Here is a 20,046-nt window from a genome sequence, read left to right as displayed (position 1 = left end):
CTTTGCTGATAAACTGAGCGCACTTCACACTGAGTTCGCATGGCGCATTGGTGAGTTTGAAGCACAGAAAAGTAATTTCGAGCTGCTTCACAACCCATTTGCCATCGAGGTGGAAACTGCACCTGTACAGATTCAGATGGAGCTGATAGAGCTGCAGTGTAAAGGGACACTAAAAAGACAGAGTACGGCACTGTGGGGCCTGCACTGTTCACTCGCTTCATTCCTGACGTAATGCCCCAGCTCCGTCTACATGTGGCTCGAACCTTGTGCATGTTTGGTAGCACATATCTGTGTGAGAAGCTGTTCTCTGTGATGAAGACTAACAAAACATCACACAGGAGTCGTCTCACTGATGAACACCTGCAGTCCATCCTGAGAATCTCCACAACACAGAACCTTACCCCAAACATAAACGAACTTGTTGCCAAGAAAAGATGCCAAGCATCCAGCTCTGACAAAATGGCATAAGTGCAAAATAAATGAAATGTTTTGATTTGTTATTATTTTAACTTTTACTTAAAAGCACAATTTTTATTTATATGTTCAGGTTTTTTTTGCAGCATGTTCATATTTTGAATTTGTATAATTTTGACAGTAGATATTTTTATGGAGAGCAATATTTTTTAAAGTTATTTAAAGTTTATTTATTTTGGAATAATATTGTATCCTGTCTGTTTCGATTCATATTTATGTAAAAAAAAAAAACGTAAAGTTTTAGTCTGTTCAATAAATGTTTATCCTGTTCGGCCCGCGACCTAAAGTGTGATTTGAGTTATGGCCCCCTGTGTGATTGATTTTGACACCCCTGATTTAAACTAATTAAACTACATATATTCATTAATATTTAACGGTAACAAAGGAACCGAATGTAGTGAAGTAAAAGTACATTTCTGTGATTAAAAATTAACTTGAGTAAGAGTATAAGTATGGCCAGTTAACTTTAAAATTTTATTTTATTTATTTAGTTTTTTTAAACTTACTGAAGTAAATGTAGCACGTTACTATCCACTTCTGAGTATCCATGATAGTCAGGATGTGTAAATCACCTTGTGAATATTCTCTTTCTGTAACAACACATTTGATAATTGTTGCCACATGTTTAAATGAATACATAAAATGTTTGAATATTTGGTTTAATTATTTAACATTGAAAATACATGAACAAATCATGTTTGATGTACGAAAACAAATTATGTTAATGTAACTGAATTAAATCACGTGGAACTGAAGTATGAATTTGAGTTAAGTAAATTCAATGAGCTTTTTTTCAGTGTGTGAATTCTGTGTTCACTTTAAACCAGTTTTTTAATAGTAAAACTTTTAATCCAAGAAAATAAAAAAGTTTCCATTGGAAAGAAAGGAGAAGATTGAATTAATTCAACATTACCTTGAGGAAATTTCTACAGAGATAAGAACCCTGCTCATTTAAAAGACACTAAACTGAGCTGAGCCACGAACCCCAGTCACTCACGTAATAAACCTGCATGTTACTGCTGTGCTATTCTAATACATATACTGTAGCCACATTCATTTAAATACTATAGTTAATTTTATTACTTTAGTTACTCTACTATACTGTACTATATGACTCGAGCACACTCATTCTTGTAATTAGATACTTGCCTAAATTAGGTTTATTGTAAGTGTTGATGAGAAACTTAATATTTTTATGTAAACCATATGTAATATTTTTTTCTTAAATCTAACCGACCACACATTCCATTTCAGGCTTGACAACATTTAATGTGCTCTGCTGCTCGTTTCAAAATGGTTCTGAGAGAGGTTCACACATCTGCAGGCCAAGCACAAGCAGATCATTGGCTTCAGTACAAGAAACAGCACGGTTTGGTTGGTAAAAGAATATATGTGTTTACAGTATATGTCTAGGTAGAACTAGTGTATCTACTACAAGCCGTGTTTATTCAAATGACTGCCCCCTACTGGTCTTGCATTACCTCTGCCCGCAGCATGCATGTGATTCCACTTGATACCGCATGAAACTGTACGATCCCGTTTCTTTTGACCTTCATTTTTAATGGCCACATCTGTAAAAGAAAACTTGATTCATCATACTAGGCCACCTTCCTCCATTGCTCCATGGTCCATTTCTGACGCTTACATGCCCAGTGTAGTTGCGTTCAGCAGTGGACAGGGGTTAGCATGGGCACTGTGACCGGTCTGAGCCTACGCAGCCCCATATGCAGCAAGCTGTGATGTACTGTGTTCTGACATCTTTCTATCATAGTCAGTATGAATTTTTTAGTTATTTTTTAATTTTTTTTAGCAATTTGTGCTACAGTGGCTGTTCTGTAAGATAGTACCAGATGTGCTAGCCTTTGCTCCCCACATGCATCAATGTGCTTTGGGCACCCATGACCCTCTTGCCGGTTCACTGGTTGTCCTTCCTTGGACCACTTTTGGTAGGTACTATCCACTGCATACTGAGAACACCCCACAAAACCTGCTGTTTTGGAGATGTTCTCACCTAGTCGTGTGGCTATCAAAATTTGGCCCTTGTGCAAGCCCTGTGACTAAATTAGAGTCAGGTGTTTTCAATCAATGAGATGACAATCAGATGTAAGTGAGCACCCCGTTTAATTTAAAGAACAGGGATCAATCAAAGACTGATTTTTCACAACTTGTTTGTGGAAGTGTGTCCTGGCATGAATAAAGGATATTTATGAGGACCTCAGAAAAAGAGTTGTTGATGCTCATCAGCTTGGAAAAGGTTACAAAACTCTACCAATCCACAGTAAGACATACTGTGTACAAATTAACTAAATTCAAGACCATTGTTACCCTCCACAGGAGTGATTTCCCAACAAAGATCACTTCAAGAGCAAGACACGTAATAGTCCACAAGGTAACAAAGGAATCCAGGGTTACTTCTAAGCAACTAAAGGCCTTACGTTGGCTAATGTTACATCTTACATTGGCTAATGTTCATGAGTCCATCATCAGGAGAACACTGAAGAATAATGGTGTGCATGTCAGGGCTGCAAGAAGAAAGTCACTGCCTGTCTGCATTCGCTAAAGTTCACGTGTACAAGCCAGAAGGCTACTGTTAAGTTTTTTGGATGAATGAGACTAAATGGTTTAAATGAGAAGTGTTATGTTTGGTGAAAGGAAACCCTGCATACCAGCATAAGAACCTTATGCCATCTGTGAAACATGGTGGCTGTACTATCATGTTTTGGACTTGTTTTGCTGCATCTGTGCCAGGACAGCGTGCCATCATTGATGTTAATGTTTTAGAATGGCCAAGTCAAAGTCCTGACATTAGTCCAATAGAAATGTTGTGCAAGGACCTGAAGCAGTTCATTGAGGAAACCCACCAACATGCCAGAGTTGAAGCTGTTCTGTACTAAGGAATAGTGCCGGACTGATCAACAGTTACCAGAAGCATTTAGTTGCAGATATTGCTGCACAAGGGGGTCACACCAGATGCTGAAAACAAAGGTTCACATACGTTTGCCATTCACAGATGTGATATTGGATAATTTTCCTCAATAAATGATCAAGTATAATATTTTGTCTCGTTTGTTTAATTGGGTTCTATTTGTCTAGTTTTAAGACTTAAAGTGTGAAAATCTGATGAAGTTTTAGGTTATATTTATGCAGAAATATTGAAAATTCTAAAGGGTTCACAAACTTTCATGCACTGCTGTCTGTGTGTGTGGATCACTTAAATGCCAAATGATTCAAAATTGTATCAGCTTACAGTAATTGCATTACTTCTAAATGAACAATTGGGTATTTGCTCTAGAGATTCACCAATACTAAATTTCTCAGCCGATACCGATTATTCAGAGTGATATCGGCCAATACCCATAACCGATACAGATAGTTGTATGTCTTTTATGCCTTCTTTTAAATTAATAATAATTAATTCCACAATTCTGAGAGAAAGGCAAATAAAAACTTTATTCTCTCCATTTCAACAAGTTGTTTCACAGTAACTGGTCTCATTAACAGAAAACACATTACTCTAATTAACATTAACACATGGACTACATTCTGAAGATTAAAGTTATTAATTCATAAGAATGTTATTAATTCATATTAACACTGACTGAATTCTAAAAAACCTCCTGATAGGCTTCACATTCACTTGCCACTAACAAAAGCATTTCTACTTCTGTCACGCTTTTAAGTTGAGACGGATGCAGGTGCAGAATTTTAAACGTTTTAATAAATAAACCAACAAAAGACACTATGACCAAGGCAAACACTGTGGCAAAGACTAAACATAAAGTAAAGAAACAAAACACGGTAAAAGGGACAAAGGTAAAGTAAGACAAACGTGAAACAAAGAGTGCAGTGCAAACTGTGGCTATATACATGAGTGCTCGTTAACAGAAACATGATTCAGTTGCAGGTGGTTGTTACGATACAGTACCTGAGACTGAAGCAAGCGCAGGTAGGAATAACTCCGAAATATGAGGATCGGGCAGAAAGCATAGTCACAAGGCAAGCAGAGGTCAGTTGATCAGGCAAACAGGCAGTTCTAGGCTTAGGCAGAGAATTGTAGTCAACAAACAATGCAAATATCAAAACCAGGATAGCGAATACGGAGTCTAAGGCTTAGTTCACAACAGAGACGAGGCTGCTGAGCGCTTACTTCGCAAACTAGTAATGCTTTAACCATCACTTAAATACTGTGTGTGTGATTGGGTGCAGGTGTCCGTGAAGTGTAGTCCTTCTCGGCCATGTTTGTAGTTTGGGTTGTATTCTGGGAATTGTAGTTGCTGGTTCGCTGCGACGTGACAGTGGTCATGTGACTATGGTGCCGTAGCTGCTGGGAACTGTAGTTCCGAGTTCCCTCTCTGATTTCATGACAACTTCATCATTGAATATAAAACTGGTAATATATAGCCCTAATATAAACCTTTTTTTTTTATTATACTAACTCATTAGCTACATATGAAAAATACTACTCTACAAATATTTTTTTGTGCAATATATAGCAATATATACCTTTTTACAACTCATCTTCATTTAAATCTTTTAACTGTGTACTTTAATGACTTTAATTCGGAACGAGCAGCGCTAGTAACGGCGGGGGGGTTGCTGCTACTTCCGGTGTAAAATTTTTAGCAGTGCTGAGCTTACAGAGCTTGTAAACTGCAGTTTTGTCATCATTCCACACAAGAGACATCATCTTTACAAAATCAAAGTGTTTTCCCGCCCTCTTTTTATTGACAGGGTACAGTTGGCCCTGGTCATCGGATGTTTTTAAACTATCGGCCGATAGCATCTCTAATTTGCTCTCATAAAATTAAAAACTACCAATTTAGTTACTATATTAAAAATCCACCTTTATTTTTGATGACTGATTCATTCCTCCACGGCATGGAGGATACCAGTGCTGCACAAATTTCCAAAGAGGTGTTCTTCCGTTTTTCAGAGATGATTCTTTCAATTGCTCTTTGCTGGTGGTGTTGTGTCGCTCTACCTCTCTCTTTAAAATACCCCAAAGGTATTCTATTGGATTCAAGTCAGGAAACAGACTTGGCCAGGTCATAGTTTTCACTTTTTCCTTCTTTAGAAACTTTAGAAACTCTTGTGTGATTTTGGCAGTGTGCTTTGGATCGTTATTATGCTGGAATATTCCTCTTCTGCCAAGATTCTGGAGACTAGGATTCAGCTTGTCGGACATTATTTTTGTATATCCACAGGAATTCATGGTGCCATCTATAAATGTAATCTCCTGAAAACCTTTTGCACTCATGAAGCCCCATATAATCTCACTCCCTCCTCTGTGCTTCACTGTCGGGACTATGCATTCACTGTGGTAGTCCTGGCCAGGTTCATGGCAAACATGCTGGATCGCATCTAAGCCGAACAAATTTATCTTGGTGTGATCAGGCTTCTTTTTCATGTTCTATAATCTTGCAGTTTTGTTGCTGAAGAGCAAGTGTGGGTTTTCTCTTGGGCACTGTCCATGGAACGTGACACAGTGTACTTTGCACTGCTTGAGCCGTCACAGAATCTCTGATTTTCATTGCTAACCTCTGTAACAAGTCTGAAGCACTTGCTCGTCTGTTTTTCAGAGCTAGATTGTGGAAGTAGCGCACTGTCCGGCGTAATTTTAAGAGGACGGCCACTGTGGCTCTGGCTACTTGTACTACGGCTTATTCTATACCTCACTTCCTGATTACTACTGCTACTGTGTTTCGGCTTTTGATATTTAGTCGGTATTCAATCTTCCTGTACCCTTTTTCATCTTTGTGAAGTCTCACAATCAGGTTTTTCAATTCTTCTGGCAATTCATTTGTATGTGGAGCCATGATTGACATGCAGATAGACACAGCCCATAGGTCCAAAATTGTTCTGGTGTTTACTGGTAATTTTATAACCATGTTCGTGCAGTTAGGCTGATTGGAAATCATATGTGTACTCAATTTTGTTTCAGTGATCACAGGTTTTCTGTCTTGAACACTTGTATTCACTTTTGTTGCATTGAGTTTCTAATTTGGGGCCCTGTATTTTCAATACAGTCTTTCTAAAGTATTTGTTTTGGATTGTTCCTAAGAGGAAATACTCTACTTGTCAACTTATGCAGTCTTTTTTTTTTTTTACCTGTAGCATGCAGAAACAATCAGCCAACATTGAAGATTTGCTTCACAAACACACACTCACATTTTCCGCAGGCACTGCATTTTCTAGTTCTTATTTGTCTGCCAAAATTTTGTCCACTTAACTAGTCTGAAATTTTTTGAGATATCCAAATGGAAAAAATAACAAGTTGCTTGGTCTGATCGGTAATGGGGTGCTTATATAGAGCTTTATGATTGCTTGTGTGGTTCCAGCGTAGTGGCCTTTTGTAGTGTGCAGTAGTTTTTTTTTTCCCCCATTGAAATGAATGGAAGAAATATTTCTATAATATATAAAAGGTCATGCACACCAAACTGAAGGTACTTCACACATGAAATTTGTCCGTTATATAGTACTCACTCCCTCTGTGTAGGCAAGAGAGATGATCCTGATCAGATCAATTTGGAATTTGGAGCATGTAGCGCTGCCCACATAGATTGAGTTAATTTACCAAATACCCCAAACATTCTTTTGCAAACAAGTCCTAGGATTTTCGGCTTTTCACAAAGTTGTTGTCAAATGAGAGCTTGTTCCTCAAGAATTTTCAAAAGTATGTTTAGATTTGTAAACAATATGGCCACCCCAACCAATCAGTTATGGGGTGATGCCTGTTTCACTCATACAGTTATACATTATGATTCTTTGCATGGATTTGAGATGTAAATGGTCCGTAAATTACATCCGTAGATGTAAATGGTGAATTCTCCATGCGTACTGAGGTTACTTTTGGAGTTCCACAGGGTTCTGTTTTAGGCCCACTGCTCTTTACTTTATATATGCTACCCCTAGGTCAAATTATTCGTAAACATGGAATTAGCTTCCACTGTTATGCTGATGATACACAGTTGTATGTTTCAGCGAAGCCAGAGGACAGACATAAGCTTAGTAAAGTTGAGGATTGTGTAAAGGACATTAGACATTGGATGTTAATTAACTTCCTTCTGCTTAATTCTGATAAAACAGAAATACTTTTATTAGGCCCACGTGTAGCTAGAAGTATTCTTTCTGATCACATGGTTACTCTGGATGGTCTTTCTGTTTCATCATGTGCAGCAGTTAAAGACCTTGGAGTGATTATTGACTCCAGCCTATCATTTGATGCTCATGTAGATAATATTACTAGGATAGCCTTCTTTCATCTCAGAAATATTTCTAAAATAAGAAACATATTGTCACTACATGATGCGGAAATACTAGTTCATGCATTCGTCACCTCTAGATTAGATTATTGTAATGCCATACTGTCTGGATGTTCCAGTAGGAACATAAATAAGCTCCAATTAGTCCAGAATGCAGCTGCTAGAGTCCTAACTAGAACTAGAAGATACGACCATATCACACCGGTATTATCAATACTGCATTGGCTCCCAGTAAAATCTCGCATTAATTATAAAATACTCTTATTAACCTATAAAGCACTAAATGGTCTCGCGCCACAATATCTAAGCGACCTTTTGGTTTTATATGATCCGCCACGCCTACTTAGATCAAAAGATGCAGGCTATCTGACGGTACCTCGAATAGTGAAGGCTACAGCAGGGGGAAGAGCTTTCTCTTATAGGGCCCCACAGTTATGGAACAGTCTTCCTATTAGTGTTCGGGACTCAGACACAGTCTCAGTGTTTAAGTCTAAGCTTAAAACGTATTTGTTTACTCAAGCCTACCCTGACTAGATTCTGTTCTACTTTCTCCCTCTCTCCTTTCGCCGAGCCCCACACGAATTTATGGAGATACTAGAGATCCAGATCCTTTCTGCCTCTGGATGGAGCTCAAATCTTCTTTAATTCCAGACTGCTGGGACTACGGCTGCTCTTAACGCCATACAGACTTCATATAAATCCATAATGAACTTTTTCACAATATCTGTTGTTACCCAGATGAGGATGGGTTCCCTTCTGAGTCGGGTTCCTCTCAAGGTTTCTTCCTCTTAAAACATCTTAGGGAGTTTTTCCTTGCCACCGTCGCCACTCAGTGGCTTGCTCAGTTGGGATAAATTCACACCTTTAATATCTGTATACCGTGTTGATATTTCTGTAAAGCTGCTTTGAGACAATGTCTATTGTAAAAAGTGCTATACAAATAAAATTGAATTGAATTTGAACGAAACATGAATGGTCATTTGAGCACAAGGTTTTGAGGACATCAACAGAGTTTGGGCCATGGTCATCAATAAAGTGAGGAGTTAAGTACCGATAACTGTTTCTCATGAGTTCAGTCAAGCTGAAATTTAGCATTCTGCATCTATGTGCTAATCTGTACCTGGATATTTGATAATGACATGGTTAATTCACAAACATGGCCGTTATTGGCCAATCAGGTTTCAGCAGGCATCAGAAACTTGAACAGCAATAACCACCAGGGATATTGTATCAACCGCCTAGCGACACCCTACCATCCACCGTAGCAATGCCTAACAACACTGTAACAGTGATCTGGCATACTCTAACAAATGCATAACAACAACTCCCTAGTAACCACTTGGGATACCCTAGCAACCACCTGAGATACCATAACAACTGCCTAGCAATACCCTAGAAACCACATTGTAATACTTAGCAACACCCTTGCAACCACCTGGGATACCACATAGCAACATATTAGCAATACCATTGTGCTTAAGCTGCACAATCACCCTCCATTCAGGAAATGCACTTTTCTAGTTCTTTGTTGTCCAACTTTGAGATCTCAATGATTTTTCCATGCAAATGCTGCACAGTATGCGGCAGTAGTGTGGTCCTAAAAAAAAAAAAAAAAAAAAAAAAGAGGTTTACTATTACACAGTTTTACTGTTTGCATGTAAAAAAATTGCTAATTTAATTAAATGACTCTTGACACCAATTAAGGAAAAGCATAAGCCAGTTAATTCAATGCATATTTTTTTATATTTATTTGTAACTTTGCCAACACTGTATCTCAGTGTGAATATTTAACTACAGATTACTTGTTAATCAGTTTGGGAAAATGATAAGCCCATAAAGGAAATGTGGTGAAAAATACCTTAATTTAAATGTAGAGTAAAATTAATGAAGGGCATTACAAAACAGCTGTAAGGGGGAAAAAGAGAAAACACTTTGCTATAATGGCCAGTAGTAAAAGTTGTGATAGATATATAAATAAATTGCCATGCACCGCAATAAAAACCAAGTGCGTACACATCGATACGAGCTTACAGTATCTGCAAGCGGAAAACCATCCCTGCAAGGGCTCATTTCTGCTCCGCATGCACAATTAAGGCACCGCAAGCATGGGGCTGTGATGAGCATTTGCTCGACCCTCTCTATTTTTAGCTGTACTGCTGTTATAAAAGCCCTTATATATAGCGTTGGCTATATAGTCAGTGTGGGTCACAGAGTTTGTTGGACCTAACATTAAGGGTTTTAAGGGCTACCCAGCTAGCTTTAGCAAACTTCAGTAACGTGAGGCCTGTGGAAAACTTTTGCAAGGTGATATTAGCTTTTCTAACATCAAATATTTAGCTAGCTAGCTATATTAGAGTGCATAGAGTAAACAAAATCAATATCTTCAAACATTATTAAAATGGGATCTCTGAAAGGTGTTAACTTTGTGTAAGACTTACTTGTTCTGACATGATGGCACCATGAAAATTTTTGTTTTCTGTACCAACTGGACTGGCTGGATCTGACCAGAAACATACATGTTCCCGGAACATGCATCTTTATGGTTTGTTCTTGGTTAGCTTGAAAAGTTTTCTTACAGAAATAGAACATTGTTTTCAGGTTTGCAGAATGTTCCCCTGACGTTCTCTTAACATTCCCATAATGTTCTCTTAACATTCCCATAGCATTGGCTTAACCTAAATTTTCATAATTTATTTGTAGTATTCATGCACTCATGCATCCTTAATCATAAATAAAAACAAATCAGTCTATATAAATAAATAATCGGCACACAATCCATGTTTTTGTTGGTCCATTGTTTACATAAAATAACAAGCCATGAATGTTGGGACTTTCAAAACAGTCATTATCATTTAGTTTAAAAAAAAAAAAAAAGAAAATCTTTTCATAGATTAAAATTTACAAGAACTAGCATTAAAAAAGGAACTATAAAAACAGACATTTTTCTCCACTTGAAAAAAACAAGTTTACTTCTTCTACCACCATCATCTGCAAATTTAACAAAGAAATAAAAAAAGGCAATGTAAGTTACATGTATGTTAATCAGGATATATCAAAATTACATAAACAAACAAACAAACAAACAAACAAAAATAAACAAACAAACAAATAAATAAATAAATAAACTTTACTATATATGCCTTTAATATCACGAAGTTTGCACACAGCCGTGTCTAGCAGTCTGATGTTACACACAACACCAAATAAAATCTAAATCTTACTAAAAATATAAATTAACATGAAAAGCAAACATGCATTGGATATTAAGACTTTTTTTGTGTATTTTGACACAAAAATGAAAAATAAAATGCACTTAATCCTCTGCAGTTTGGTTCTCAGATTAATTTATTCATTTTTAAAGATGTTTATATATTTATACTGAAAAACAAATCGAATATACTGATTATAGCTCAAGTGCAGCGTTGCAATATGAAGGGATTTTTATATTGACTTGAGTTGATATTTTAGATTAAATCTATACAAAACAGGCTGAGATTGTTTAATAAAAACAGATCTCCCTATTCTCTCCCTCTTTCTCAATGTCTTCTCACACTAACTGCTCTTCCGGTCAGCGACAGGCAGGTGGGCTTCTTTTTGATCAGAAGCCACTACCTCTGGCAAACTCTGTAGTTAAAACAAAAGCTCATTTTAAAAATGAGCTTCACTGATTAATATTATGCTGTGCTCCATTCAAGTCAGAGCTCTGTGTAAGCTGCCACTTATATGGGACACAGCATTAGTTTTATTTACTACAAATAATGACTGTGGCTGTGTGGCATGACCAAACATTATAGGTTTTACATGTCAGCTGCTATATTTTACTTCCCTGAACTGTGTAACTGTGAAATAATGTGTGAAACCTAACTAATTAGCCAGCTAGCTAGCTACCATTCAACATTGCTTAGCCTAGGTAACTAGCTATTAAATTAACTAGTGTGTTGTAGCTAACTAGCTTCCTAATGTTAGTCAAAGAGAAGATAAGTGACAGTAACACTAATGTCCTTTGAGACATTAGTTAAAGTGTTGAATAGGTACGTACCATCGAAGCATAAGTGGTCGAGCACGATAAAAATGCATTGTCTGTACACCTGCCATTACCAGATGCAGTAGAAAGAAATTTTTACGCAAGTCTGAATTTCAAACAGACCAACTCAGCTGATGGTGTGCTCTGACATAGATCAGAGATGACTGACAGGACAGGGGCACTTCAGGGGCCAATCAGATTTCAGCTGGGCCCGGCCAGAGAACGTTCTGTATAGGTTTGCTTTAGGTTGTTACAAAAAAAAACCTCCCTGCAACATTCCTAGAACATTATTACTTGGTTCCCCCCCAAAAAAATAACCAAACAGGAACCATATATTAACGTTAGGAGAACATTCTGTGTTTGCAGGGAATGCTCCCTCAAGAGGATGGTTTTCGCACGTGGATAATGTTTTGTGCACTCGTATCACGTCGTATCATGCCTGGTTTATATGTGCATTGGTTTTGAGACTAATTATAGGCCATAGGGGAATTCAAATAAAAATGCACCAATGACAACAAAGAATCACAAAAAAACATGCGATATAGTTAAAGGGGAAGCTACCACATGAGTAGATTAGGGATTTCTGTAGTAGCAAAACAAGTGGGTATTCTGAGGGTATATGCTAATATTGATCCATAGAAGTTGTTATATGCAAAGGGCCCTGGGGAAAAAGTAAGCATACAGCATATAGGTGCGTATGGCCCTGAATACACCACTGTTATGCAGTAGTTTTTGCAGAAATCCTGGTGGATGCTCTGAATTAAATTGAAAAAGAGTGAGATGGCATTGACATTTCAGCCATACGCCTGGTATTTGCGTTTTCCTGTCATGATGCTGAGAAGGGGGATCATGGGTACATGTGGTACACAGAGATTCTATCATGAGCTAACTATACATTGTGCATGTCTGTATTACTATACATTGCATGAAAGATGATAAAACTCTCCCTGAACTGCGAGTTTTATCATGGAGGAGAAATGTTATTAAAGTATGGATACTGTTCTAATGAACATAAATGAATAATACAAGTGAGTTAATAACTGTGGACTTAAACACTAGCTAAATTGAAGTGCTTTAGTAGCCGCTCATATACTCAATAAGGACGTCTGAAAGCGCTTCAGAAATGCTCAGTTTATAATCAATATGCTAAGGTTTCCCCCAGTACTTTTCAAAACAAAGTTATGCCTGGGTTATATTCTATTTATTTTTCCTACAGAGAAACATGGAACCCATCTTTGTTTGGGCCCTTCCTTGCTGTCTAATTCTGTAAATTCGGATTTCATTCACGCAACACTACCCCTTACAGGACATGCTCATGTTATGTGCAAGTATGACTTCACCCTGTGCCATCGTCCATGTACAATGATCATAAAGGTATAAATCTGCCTTTAACCAAAGTGGCATCTATTTTATTATATCTATGGTCACAGCACTCCTGGCATTAGTTCTCTTTTGATAAATCAATAAAATTGACCTTTTGGAAACGATAATACTTGGTAGTTATTTCTTGTTCATATGCCGGCAGTCCATTTAAAATTATTTCAACAGCACTTTGTATCTTTTTAGGGCTGCTGTGTATCAGGTGGTAGAGCGGGTTGTCCACTAATCGTAGGGTTGGCGGTTCGATTCCCGGCCCAAATGACTCCACATGCCAAATTGTCCTTGGGCAAGACACTGAACCCAAAGTTGCTCCCGATGGCATGCTAGTGCCTTCCATGGCAGCTCTGCTACCATTGGTGTGTGAATGGGTCAATGAGTGAATGGGTGAACACAGTGTAAAGCACTTTTGTAGAACTACTAAGGTTAAAAAAAGCGCTATGTAAGTGCAGTTCCCATTACCATTAATCATCTTGTTATTCTCAAATTAATTTTTCTCCACTTCAACTCGACCATCCAACATGCAGAAATACACTTTAATGAAGCAAAAAGTTATAGAGCAACTCAGCATACTCGGCATATGTGTGTGTGTGTGTGTGTGTATATATATATATATATATATATATATATATGTGTGTGTGTGTGTATATATATATATATATATATATATATATATATATATATATATATATATATATATATATATATATACATACAGTGAGGGAAAAAAGTATTTGATCCCCTGCTGATTTTGCACGTTTGCCCACTGACAAAGAAATGATCCGTCTATAACTTTAATGGTAGATTTATTTGAACAGTGAGAGACAGAATAACAACAAAAAAACCAGAAAAACGCATGTCAAAATTATTTTAATTCAATTAACAGTGACCATGAGCAGAGAGCTTACATTTAACTATTTATGACGGACCTCCTGATTAAAGCTTAAACAAAAAAAAAAAAGATTGGTATCTGGATCGGTCGTTAAAATCCTGATCGGTGCATCCCTAATGAACACCATTAAACTAAAGCGCTTTGCATCTGACTGGTAAATGAACTCACCCAATCACATCCTATATGAGATTATTCAGATATATATACACAATATATACAGAGCGGGTCGAGAACTGACTCCAGCCCAGAACCATGACGGTGGAAATGTCTAATAGTGTAGCTTTAAATATATTTAAGAGGAGCAGACTTGAAAGACTGAACATTGAGGTTTACTGTGTTTGTTTACAAGGTGGAACAGGTTAACGGTTGTTTTTTTGCATACAGTCTGTAAAATTAACTGAAAATATTACATTTAGTTTATCAAAAGGTAAATTAATTTGTCATGGCTCACACTGTGTTCTTAAATTCTGTCATCATTGACAAGCTCAAGTTTTCTCATGCCTACTTTTGTGTTATATTGTGGCACATTAATGTTTCCATCTCTTAAAAAAATTAAAAAAATAAATAAATAAACTTCAACCGTGCTCCAAAATTTTTGACTGTGCTCCTAAATTTTTGTACTTTTGTAATTGTAAAGAAATTGTTACCGTAGAGCCCTGAAACTGGTTCAGGTACAATTCCCCCACACAAAAAAACGTAGATGAAGATTCATCCGCAGAGTAAATCCGTATTATGGCAAATGTTTTAAATCAAGTTTGGAAAAGTTTGTCGGAAGCTTGGTGATGGTGACGTTGAAGTTGAGTGACCGTGGTGTAGTTCATTTATAGCGTACGGTTAGCTTTTTATTTCTGGCGATTGTATTTAGTTTTCAAAATTCATAAACGTTGTGTTCATTTGTGAAAATTATCTTGATGGACAAAACATGTTAGTATTGTAAACTTTTGTTGATCACAGAGTTTATTTTTTGCAATAATCCAAAAGTCTATGCGAAAAATCTATTGGGTTTTTGTCGAGGGAACCGGTGTGATGCTAACTTCCGGGTTTCGGTACAAAATAACATCACCCCTGCACCACTATTGGGTGATTTGGTTGCGTCTCTCCTCCTGTAAACACTGTTATTGCCTTTTCTGTATCGCCCTGAATTGTTTTCATTTGGTTGAATATTGTTATATTTGATGCTTATTTTCATTTAGTTGATGGTATTTTTATTTTTACTTATCCTATATTTTGAGTACAATTTTATTTATATTTTGCTTCTACGAGATGTTGTACTTTAAGGACCGGTTGTATTTGATGTAAAGATTTGTACATTAGCAGTAATGTAGCACAACATGGAGGTGAAAGCAGCGGTCTGTTTATTTAAATGTGAAAGTGCAATAAAAATATGTTGTCCCTAAAATCAATAAATAATCGTGATAAATAATCGAGAGCTCAATATTGATCAAAATAATCGGGATTATCATTTTGGCCATAATCGTGCAGCCCTAGTACTTACAGAACATTACCTTGCTGTCTTGGTCATAAATAGGCTAGGCTAATCTTTAACCCATTGTGTGTTAACTCGGCAGATTTTTCTGTCAACTGAGGAGGAGGCTGGCCCGTCAGCTGCGCTAACACTGGAGCTAACACTGGCCGTATCCAGTGAAACATTAAATCTTGAGGGTGACTCGTCATCCTATAAACAGGTGTCTTTTCTCAGTGGATGACGTGCCAGGATGTTGGCTTGTCGAGGTAACATTTAGAACTGTGAAAAATATACTTTTGTTGTTTCTTATAATATTTAATTTCGTCTGTCATTTAGCTTATAATGCTACCTCACACGGTTCTTTGATAGCATGTCCTTGGCAATGCAATTGTATACGTGCAAAAGAATTAATATTTGTTTGCACAGAATATTTTTTAATGGCAAATGCAAGCAAAACTGTCACAATGATATAGTCTAGGTGAAATTCGAAATATACATGTATTACAGCACAAAATTGTGGTTCTTATGTAAAAACTGCTAAGTGATCAATAACTGTTTTAGATCAATGTTTTCAGCTCATGATGAGGAGAGAAAGTGGCATATGGCTCCTTACTGATAATTTGAGTGCTGATCATTTACAAACAATCTGTGGGGGTTGAAAGAGGGCTACAGGTATTACCAAATAATTTCTTAGCTTGGCACCATGTTCTCAAAAATAAAAACTGACAACAGACAGTAGTCATCAGCTAATATTTGTAACTCAAGTCCATGTTAATGTTTTAAAAGCAACATTTATCTGCTTCGTTGGTGAAGGTTGGTCATGGTTATATATTTCTTTATAACTACAACATGTGCAGTAAATAAGAGCATGTGAATATTAGGAGCTCCTCTGACAGACTCATGTACCATGAACTTGCACAAGCTGGTTACTAATGCAGCAGTTTGTCACCTTCTTTACAATTGGATGTTATTACCTAGCAGTCAAAGACTTGGTCTTATTGACTGCATTGAACTTCATTCATAATGGTGTTCAACTGGACTAGATGAAACCAGGCCTGATTACTGCAAACCATGTTCAATCAAATCAACAGGGTTGGGAGTGTTACTTTTGAAAATGTATTCTGTTACAGTTACAAATTACTTCATAAAAAATGTAATCAGTAACATCATCAAAGTATCACAATATGAAAGTAATGTAATCTGATTATTTTTGGATTACTTCAAGGTCACATATGTATATACAGTCAAGAGAAAAGCAATATGATCTAAAACACTTGTATTTAGAGCTTATTTTAGAGCTTAAAAACATGTTCAATGTTTGGATTGGTTTTAATAAAATAAACAAGTAAGTAAATAAATAAATAAATAAATAAATAAATAAAAGAGCACTGTCCCTGATGCAGCTAACATTATATCACAAAAGTTGGGTGACCATATTCTGGTTTTCCAAAAAGAGGATGCCTTTTTTTCTTTCTCTTTTTTGTCTTTTCCTTTTTTGGGGGGGGCGGGCTTAATAGCGTTCATAACAGTGTTACTATGAATGCAGACTTTAATACACTGAAAAAGGCACACTGTTAGCATCACATACATATTCATAAATAAAACTAGTTTCACTCTGCATACGTTTTACATTTTCCCTGCATTCCATGTCCATGGAATAATATAAAATATTAGACCCCACGAGTATACCTTCTGCCATCATTTACCCATTTGAATGGCCATGTAATACGAAGCAATGCGATAACGTGAAATTAAAAATTACCTTATTTGGCCATGGGCATTGTTTCGACTCAGGACAGCTGTCATTTGCTGCTATTGTCAAGCACAACAGCGTACACAACAGCGCTTTTGCTGAGAGTAGGCTAATGGTTTAGAGGCAGGAATTTGGCCAATAGTTGCTGCAAGTCTTTTATAATTGACCAATTGGTGTGCGAGAAGGCGGGAAATACAGAGAGGGCTTAAAGCAATGCAAACATGTACATACATGATACAGTATTAGACCATAAGTACATCATAATGAAACTAAAGCCGAATCTGGGACATCCGGGAAGGTGCCGTGCCTCCGGTGAACACCGGAGGGCGCATGCACCGGAGGTTCAGGGCCCTATTGTTTTCCCGGTGTCTATTAGGGCTCGAGCCCCGCTGTTGCGAAGCCCTATTGGATCTGCTCCGTTTATTATTATTATTATTATTATTATTATTATTATTATTATTATTGTTAGGGCACGAGCACCGAAGGTGCCGTGCCTCTGGTGTCCACCGGAGGTGCAGGGCCCTATTGTTTTCCCGGTGTTTATTGTTAGGGCCCGAGCACTGAAGGTGCTGCGTCAGCACCAGAGGTGCAGGGCCGTATTGTTTTCACGGTGTTTATTATTATTATTATTATTATTATTATTATTATTATTATTATTATTATCATTAGGGCCTGAGCACCAGAGGTGCTGTGCCTCCGGTGAACACCGGAGGGTGCATGCACCAGTGGTACAGGGCCCTATTGTTTTCGGCTTGTTTATTATTAGGGCCGAGCACTGAAAGTGCCGTGTCAGCACCGGAGGTGCAGGGCCCTATTGTTTTTCCGGTGTTTATTATTATTATTAGGGCCTGAGCACCGAAGGTGCCACACCTCCGGTGAACACTGGAGGGTGCATGCACCAGAGGTACAGGGCCTTATTGTTTTCGGCATGTTTATCATTAGAGCCCGAGCACCGAAGGTGCCGTGCCTCCGGTGTCCACCTGATGGCGCATGCACTGGAGATGCAGGGCCCTACTGTTTTTCTGGTGTTTATTATTATTATTATTATTATTTATTTTTATTTTTTTTCATGCATTCGTGTGATTTTAAGGGCCTAAACATAACCGAAAACTCACGAAACTTGGCAGACGCATAAGAACTGGTGAAAATGTAATAGTTCTGTAGGGCATGGGCGTGGTCGAGGAGCTCCATAGTGCCCCAGAATGCAGGCAATGGTCGGTATGAATTTGCTCCGATGTGCACGAGATTTACCATAGTCATTGCTCTCATCAAGTGCGACAAAGTTCACATGGTTTTATCTGACTCCGCCCAACAGGAAGTTGGCCATGTTGGATGAAAAGTTTCCCACGGTGTTTTGAGAGACTTAACATGGCTGAAAATCCAGGAAACTTTACATATGCATTTGTCTTATGAAATTAATCGATGTGATGTTGGATTTTATCATGGTTGTGCCTAATAGGCTCCATAGCACTCCCTACATTTTAAATGCACATTTGACACCTTTGGGATGCTCGAAAACTCAGGATATCTGGCAGACTTATTAAAGTATGGCAAAATGATACATTTATTTGGTCATTTAACTTAGGTGTGGCAAAATGGCTCGATAGCGCCACCTACAAAATTTCACAGACGTGCACCTCGTGCTACGTTTCACCCACATGTACAAAATTCGGTAAACATGTGTAAGATGCCAATATGTACAAAAACTTCTCTTGAACCCTTGCCCTAAACTCAACAGGAAGTCAGCCATTTTGATTTTTCTCTTAAATTTTTGCTCTGTTTTTTGCCATTTCTAGGCCTCGTTCTTTAACGTACTCCTCCTAGAGCTTTCATCAGATCGGCATCATATTTGGTCAGTCTCATCTAAAGGCATTGACGACACTAAATTGCAAAGCTTTTGAGGTTTCACGGTGTGCGTGTGGCGCTCTCACAAATTTTGGTGTTTCGCCACGAAATATGAAGTTGTTATAACTCAAACACAGAATGTCCAATCTTCTCCAAACGTCACGTGTTTGATAAAGGTCCCGGCCTGAAGACATGCCAAGATTCAGTAATAGTCATAGCGCCACCTTCTGGCAACAGGAAATGATACATTTTACATCATGATACACTCCTAACAACATGTAAGTGCTAAAAAGTGCTAAAAAAAAAATTGTCATTCCCCTGTCAGAGCAGCCCCAATGTGTACCCAGGTGCGAGGGCCCTCTCATCGCTGTTTGCAGCTTTAATCTGGTGTGTGTCTGTGTGTATTGGGTTCTTTTCAGTCTTATAATTGGACAAACTGTTGTATAAGGTTTTAGTCTGAAGTTTATATTTGTAACACTCAGTTTGGATTTTATTTTAAATAAACGAAAAATGGTACTGAAAATTCACCCCCATCCGATTAATCGGGAAAAATTGGCCAACCAATCGATTATAAAAATAATCGTTAGTTGCAGCCCTAGATCAAATGAATTTATTGAACTAATCACTTATGTAAGTGGTCTAGAATGCCTCTTGCCTCATTATATTTGAGGTGTTAATGAATATTTATATGCACAGGAATGTGCCTTTGCTGCAGAACATATCCAGTTAGTGAGAAAACACGAGTGAAGAACCATACTCCATACACCACCTACTCCATGCTCTATGTCCAAATTAAAACCTGGACCATGTTCTGTTGTTGGATGTTCTTTCAGGCCAAGAACAGACTTGCTTTAAGAAGTTACAATGCATCAATTTTTAAAAGACAAGGCACAGTGAAACACTTGGATTGTAGCAGATGGCTGTATACCTGCTAGCAACTCTAGAATCTCTAGT

General features: G+C 37.6%; 1 protein-coding gene across 6 annotated transcripts in view; it reads left to right on the top strand.

Annotated features, from left to right (window-relative positions):
• Positions 1–20,046, top strand: part of kdm6al (lysine (K)-specific demethylase 6A, like) — a 202,826-nt gene that overhangs the window by 85,019 nt on the left and 97,761 nt on the right. The gene's annotated exons all lie outside the window — the stretch shown is intronic.

Source organism: Ictalurus punctatus, chromosome 12 (assembly GCF_001660625.3).
Source record: "Ictalurus punctatus breed USDA103 chromosome 12, Coco_2.0, whole genome shotgun sequence".
Lineage (NCBI taxonomy): Eukaryota > Metazoa > Chordata > Actinopteri > Siluriformes > Ictaluridae > Ictalurus > Ictalurus punctatus.
This window is presented reverse-complemented; position numbering and strand designations above follow the sequence as displayed.